This window comes from Pezoporus flaviventris, unplaced genomic scaffold (assembly GCF_033815535.1).
Source record: "Pezoporus flaviventris isolate CSIRO_AGI_PZ_B2104156 unplaced genomic scaffold, CSIRO_AGI_Pfla_v1 ptg000033l, whole genome shotgun sequence".
Taxonomy (NCBI): Eukaryota; Metazoa; Chordata; class Aves; order Psittaciformes; family Psittacidae; genus Pezoporus; species Pezoporus flaviventris.
Genome location: NW_026892581.1, coordinates 1,442,554 through 1,450,000, shown reverse-complemented (window position 1 = coordinate 1,450,000; position 7,447 = coordinate 1,442,554).

Genomic DNA, 7,447 nt, shown 5'->3' with positions numbered 1-7,447 from the left:
CACACATTCAGCTTTGACCCAGTGCGTCCATCATTGCTGTCGCTCCTCACTTTCATACCTAGAAGTTCATTTGAATCCAACTTCTCTGCTCGTTGCTCTTGGCTGCCCAGCAGCACAGTCAGTAGAGCAGGAACGTCTGGCCTCTGCTCCCAGAGCCGAAGAGCCAGGAGGGAAAGCATGTGCTGGGCATCTTCAGCACACAGTCAGCTTTGCAACGGTGTCACCATCATTGCTGTCGATCCTCGCTTTCATACTTAAAAGTCCATTTGAGTGCAACCTCTCCGAAGCTTGTTCTCGGCTGCCCAGGGGTAGTACGATTAGTGCACGAACGTCTGGCTTCTGCTCCCAGATCCGAAGAGCCAGGAGGGAAAGCATGTGCTGGCCATCTTCAGCACACAGTCAGCTTTGCAACGGTGTCACCATCATTGCTGTCGCTCTTCGCTTTCATACCTAAAGGTTCATTTGAATGCACCCTCTTCGGAGCTTTCTCTCGGCTGCCGAGCAGCACAGTGAGTAGAGCACGAACGGTTGCCGTCTGCTGCCAGAGCCGAAGAGCCAGGAGGGAAAGCATGTGCTGGGCATCTTCAGCACACAGTCAGCTTTGCAACGGTGTCACCATCATTGCTGTCGCTCCTCGGTGTCATACCTAAAGGTCCATTTGAATGCACCCTCTTCGGAGCTTGCTCTCGGCTGCCCAGCAGCACAGTGAGTAGAGCACGAACAGTTGCCGTCTGCTCCCACAATCGAAGAGCCAGGAGGGAAAGCTGGTGCTCTGAATCTTCTGCACACAGTCAGCTTTGACCCAGTGTGTCCATCATTGCTGTCGCTCCTCACTTTCATACTTAGAAGTTCGTTTGAATCCAACTTCTCTGCTCGTTGCTCTTGGCTGCCCAGCAGCACAGTCAGTAGAGCATGAATGTCTGGCCTCTGCTCCCAGAGCAGAAGAGCCCGGAGGGAAAGCATGTGCTGGGCATCTTCAGCACACAGTCAGCTTTGCAACGGTGTCACCATCATTGCTGTCGCTCCTTGGTTTCATATGTAAAAGTCCATTTGAATGCAACGTCTCCAAAGCTTGTTCTCGGCTGCCCAGGGGCACAGTGATTAGTGCATGAACGTCTGGCCTCTGCTCTTAGAGCCGAAGAGCCAGGATGGAAAACATGTGCTGGGCATCTTCAGTACACAGTCAGCTTTGCAACAGTGTCACCATCATTGTGGTCACTCCTCGGTTTAATACTTAAAAGTCCATTTGAGTGCAACCTCTCCGAAGCTTGTTGTCGGCTGCACAGGGGCAGAGCGATTAGTGCACGAACGTCTGGCTTCTGCTCCCAGATCCGAAGAGCCAGGAGGGAAAGCATGTGCTGGGCATCTTCAGCACACAGTCAGCTTTGCAACGGTGTCACCATCATTGCTGTCGCTCCTCGCTTTCATACCTAAAGGTCCATTTGAATGCACCCTCTTCGGAGCTTGCTCTCGGCTGCCCAGCTGCACAGTGAGTAGAGCGCGAACAGTTGCCGTCTGCTCCCACAATCGAAGAGCCAGGAGGGATAGCTGGTGGAAGCTTAGGGTTAGGGTTAGGGTTAGGGTTATGGTTAGGGTTAGGGGTTAGGGTTAGGGGTCGGGTTAGGGTTAGGGTTAGGGTTAGGGTTAGGGGTTAGTGTTAGGGTTAGGGGTTAGGGTTAGGGGTTAGGGTTAGGGTTAGGGTTAGGGTTAGGGTTAGGGTTAGGGTTGGGTTAGGGTTAGGGTTAGGGTTGGGGTTAGGGTTGCCGTCTGCTCCCACAGTCGAAGAGCCAGGAGGGAAAGCATGTGCGGGGCATCTTCAGCACACAGTCAGCTTTGCAATGCTGTCACCATTATTGCTGTCACTCCTCTGTTTCATACCTAAAAGTACATTTGAATGCAACCTCTCCAAAGCTGCTTCTCAGCTGCCCAGTAGCACAGCGATTAGTGCACGAACTTCTGGCTTCTGCTCCCAGATCCCAAGAGCCGGGAGGGAAAGCATGTGCTGGGCATCTTCAGCACACAGTCAGCTTTGCAACAGTGCCTCCATCATTGCTGATGCTTTTCACTTTCATACCTAGAAGTTCATTTGAATCCACCTTCTCCGCTCATTGCTCTTGGCAGTCCAGCGGCACAGTCAGTAGAGCACGAACGTCTGGCCTCTGCTCCCAGAGCCGAAGAGCCAGGAAGGAAAGCATGTGCTGGCCATCTTCAGCACACAGTCAGCTTTGCAACGGTGTCACCATCATTGCTGTCGCTCTTCGCTTTCATACCTAAAGGTTCATTTGAATGCACCCTCTTCGGAGCTTTCTCTCGGCTGCCGAGCAGCACAGTGAGTAGAGCACGAACGGTTGCCGTCTGCTGCCAGAGCCGAAGAGCCAGGAGGGAAAGCATGTGCTGGGCATCTTCAGCACACAGTCAGCTTTGCAACGGTGTCACCATCATTGCTGTCGCTCCTCGGTGTCATACCTAAAGGTCCATTTGAATGCACCCTCTTCGGAGCTTGCTCTCGGCTGCCCAGCAGCACAGTGAGTAGAGCACGAACAGTTGCCGTCTGCTCCCACAATCGAAGAGCCAGAAGGGAAAGCTGGTGCTCTGAATCTTCTGCACACATTCAGCTTTGACCCAGTGCGTCCATCATTGCTGTCGCTCCTCACTTTCATACCTAAAAGTTCATTTGAATCCAACTTCTCTGCTCGTTGCTCTTGGCTGCCCAGCAGCACAGTCAGTAGAGCATGAACGTCTGGCCTCTGCTCCCAGAGCCGAAGAGCCAGGAGGGAAAGCATGTGCTGGGCATCTTCAGCACACAGTCAGCTTTGCAACGGTGTCACCATCATTGCTGTCGATCCTCGCTTTCATACTTAAAAGTCCATTTGAGTGCAACCTCTCCGAAGCTTGTTCTCGGCTGCCCAGGGGTAGTACGATTAGTGCACGAACGTCTGGCTTCTGCTCCCAGATCCGAAGAGCCAGGAGGGAAAGCATGTGCTGGGCATCTTCAGCACACAGTCAGCTTTGCAACGGTGTCACCATCATTGCTGTCACTCCTCGCTTTCATACCAAAAGGTCCATTTGAATGCACCCTCTTCGGAGCTTTCTCTCGGCTGCCGAGCAGCACAGTGAGTAGAGCATGAACGGTTGCCGTCTGCTGCCAGATCCGAAGAGCCAGGAGGGAAAGCATGTGCTGGGCATCTTCAGCACACAGTCAGCTTTGCAACGGTGTCGCCATCATTGCTGTCGCTCCTCGGTTTCATATGTAAAAGTCCATTTGAATGCAACGTCTCCAAAGCTTGTTCTCGGCTGCCCAGGGGCACAGTCACTAGTGCATGAACGTCTGGCCTCTGCTCTTAGAGCCGAAGAGCCAGGATGGAAAACATGTGCTGGGCATCTTCAGCACGCAGTCAGCTTTGCAACACTGTCACCATCATTGCTGTCGCTCCTCGCTTTCATACTTAAAAGTCCATTTGAGTTCAACCTCTCCGAACCTTGTTCTCGGCTGCCCAGGGGCAGAGAGATTAGTGCACGAACGTCTGGCTTCTGCTCCCAGATCCGAAGAGCCAGGAGGGAAAGCATGTGCTGGGCATCTTCAGCACACAGTCAGCTTTGCAACGGTGTCACCATCATTGCTGTCGCTCCTCGCTTTCATACCTAAAGGTCCATTTGAATGCACCCTCTTTGGAGCTTGCTCTCGGCTGCCCAGCAGCACAGTGAGTAGAGCACGAACAGTTGTCGTCTGCACCCACAATCGAAGAGCCAGTAGGGAATGCTGGTGCTCTGAAATTTCTGCACACAGTCAGCTTTGCAACAGTGCGTCCATCATTGCTGTCGCTCCTCACTTTCATACCGAGAAGTTCATTTGAATCCAACTTCTCTGCTCGTTGCTCTTGGCTGCCCAGCAGCACAGTCAGTAGAGCACGAACGTCTGGCCTCTGCTCCCAGCGCCGAAGAGCCCGGAGGGAAAGCATGTGCTGGGCATCTTCAGCACACAGTCAGCTTTGCAACGGTGTCACCATCATTGCTGTCGCTCCTCGCTTTCATACCTAAAGGTCCATTTGAATGCACCCTCTTCGGAGCTTGCTCTCGGCTGCCCAGCAGCACAGTGAGTAGAGCACGAACGGTTGCCGTCTGCTCCCACAGTCGAAGAGCCAGGAGGGAAAGCATGTGCTGGGCATCTTCAGCACACAGTTAGCCTTACAACGGTGTCACCATCATTGCTGTCGCTCCTCGCTTTCATACCTAAAAGTCCACTTGAATGCAACCTCTACGGAGCTTGCTCTGAGCTTCCAAGTAGCACAGAGATTAGAGCAGGAACGTCTGGCTTCTGCTCTTAGAGCCGAAGAGCCAGGAGGGAAAGCATGTGCTGGGCATCTTCAGCACACAGTCAGCTTTGCAACGGTGTCACCATCATTGCTGTCACTCCTCGCTTTCATACCTAAAGGTCCATTTGAATGCACCCTCTTCGGAGCTTGCTCTCGGCTGCCCAGCTGCACAGTGAGTAGAGCGCGAACAGTTGCCGTCTGCTCCCACAATCGAAGAGCCAGGAGGGATAGCTGGTGGAAGCTTAGGGTTAGGGTTAGGGTTAGGGTTAGGGTTAGGGTTAGGGGTTAGGGTTAGGGGTCGGGTTAGGGTTAGGGTTAGGGTTAGGGTTAGGGGTTAGTGTTAGGGTTAGGGGTTAGGGTTAGGGGTTAGGGTTAGGGTTAGGGTTAGGGTTAGGGTTAGGGTTAGGGTTGGGTTAGGGTTAGGGTTAGGGTTGGGGTTAGGGTTGCCGTCTGCTCCCACAGTCGAAGAGCCAGGAGGGAAAGCATGTGCGGGGCATCTTCAGCACACAGTCAGCTTTGCAATGCTGTCACCATTATTGCTGTCACTCCTCGGTTTCATACCTAAAAGTACATTTGAATGCAACCTCTCCAAAGCTGCTTCTCAGCTGCCCAGTAGCACAGCGATTAGTGCACGAACTTCTGGCTTCTGCTCCCAGATCCCAAGAGCCGGGAGGGAAAGCATGTGCTGGGCATCTTCAGCACACAGTCAGCTTTGCAACAGTGCCTCCATCATTGCTGATGCTTTTCACTTTCATACCTAGAAGTTCATTTGAATCCACCTTCTCCGCTCATTGCTCTTGGCAGTCCAGCGGCACAGTCAGTAGAGCACGAACGTCTGGCCTCTGCTCCCAGAGCCGAAGAGCCAGGAAGGAAAGCATGTGCTGGCCATCTTCAGCACACAGTCAGCTTTGCAACGGTGTCACCATCATTGCTGTCGCTCTTCGCTTTCATACCTAAAGGTTCATTTGAATGCACCCTCTTCGGAGCTTTCTCTCGGCTGCCGAGCAGCACAGTGAGTAGAGCACGAACGGTTGACGTCTGCTGCCAGAGCCGAAGAGCCAGGAGGGAAAGCATGTGCTGGGCATCTTCAGCACACAGTCAGCTTTGCAACGGTGTCACCATCATTGCTGTCGCTCCTCGGTGTCATACCTAAAGGTCCATTTGAATGCACCCTCTTCGGAGCTTGCTCTCGGCTGCCCAGCAGCACAGTGAGTAGAGCACGAACAGTTGCCGTCTGCTCCCACAATCGAAGAGCCAGGAGGGAAAGCTGGTGCTCTGAATCTTCTGCACACAGTCAGCTTTGACCCAGTGTGTCCATCATTGCTGTCGCTCCTCACTTTCATACTTAGAAGTTCGTTTGAATCCAACTTCTCTGCTCGTTGCTCTTGGCTGCCCAGCAGCACAGTCAGTAGAGCATGAACGTCTGGCCTCTGCTCCCAGAGCCGAAGAGCCAGGAGGGAAAGCATGTGCTGGGCATCTTCAGCACACAGTCAGCTTTGCAACGGTGTCACCATCATTGCTGTCGCTCCTTGGTTTCATATGTAAAAGTCCATTTGAATGCAACGTCTCCAAAGCTTGTTCTCGGCTGCCCAGGGGCACAGTGATTAGTGCATGAACGTCTGGCCTCTGCTCTTAGAGCCGAAGAGCCAGGATGGAAAACATGTGCTGGGCATCTTCAGCACACAGTCACTTTGCAACTGTGTCACCATCATTGTGGTCACTCCTCGGTTTAATACTTAAAAGTCCATTTGAGTGCAACCTCTCCGAAGCTTGTTGTCGGCTGCACAGGGGCAGAGCGATTAGTGCACGAACGTCTGGCTTCTGCTCCCAGATCCGAACAGCCAGGAGGGAAAGCATGTGCTGGGCATCTTCAGCACACAGTCAGCTTTGCAACGGTGTCACCATCATTGCTGTCACTCCTCGGTTTCATACCTAAAAGTACATTTGAATGCAACCTCTCCAAAGCTGCTTCTCAGCTGCCCAGTCGCACAGCGATTAGTGGACGAACTTCTGGCTTCTGCTCCCAGATCCGAAGAGCCGGGAGGGAAAGCATGTGCTGGGCATCTTCAGCACACAGTCAGCTTTGCAACGGTGTCACCATCATTGCTGTCGCTCCTCGGTGTCATACCTAAAGGTCCATTTGAATGCACTCTCTTCGGAGCTTGCTCTCGGCTGCCCAGCAGCACAGTGAGTAGAGCACGAACAGTTGCCGTCTGCTCCCACAATCGAAGAGCCAGTAGGGACAGCTGGTGCTCTGAATCTTCTGCACACAGTCAGCTTTGCAACAGTGCCTCCATCATTGCTGTCGCTCCTCGGTTTCATACCTAAAAGTACACTCGAACGCAACCTCTACGGAGCTTGCTGTGAGCTGCCAAGTAGCACAGCGATTAGAGCACGAACGTCTGGCCTCTGCTCTTAGAGCCGAAGAGCCAGGATGGAAAACATGTGCTGGGCATCTTCATCACACAGTCAGCTTTGCAACGGTGTCACCATCATTGCTGTCGCTCCTCGGTTTCATACTTAAAAGTCCATTTGAGTGCAACCTCTCCGAAGCTTGTTCTCGACTGCCCAGGGGCAGAGCGATTAGTGCACGAACGTCTGGCTTCAGCTCCCAGATCCGAAGAGCCAGGAGGGAAAGCATGTGCTGGGCATCTTCAGCACACAGTCAGCTTTGCAACGGTGTCACCATCATTGCTGTCGCACCTCGGTGTCATACCTAAAGGTCCATTTGAATGCACCCTCTTCAGAGCTTGCTCTCGGCTGCCCAGCAGCTCAGTGAGTAGAGCACGAAGGGTTGTCGTCTGCTCCCACAGTCGAAGAGCCAGGAGGGAAAGCATGTGCTGCGCATCTTCAGCACACAGTCAGCTTTGCAATGCTGTCACCATTATTGCTGTCACTCCTCGGTTTCATACCTAAAAGTACATTTGAATGCAACCTCTCCAAAGCTGCTTCTCAGCTGCCCAGTAGCTCAGCGATTAGTGCACGAACGTCTGGCCTCTGCTCCCAGAGCCGAAGAGCCAGGAGGGAAAGCATGTGCTGGGCATCTTCAGCACACAGTCAGCTTTGCAACGATGTCACCATCATTGCTGTCGCTCCTCGCTTTCATACCTAAAGGTCCATTTGAATGCACCCTC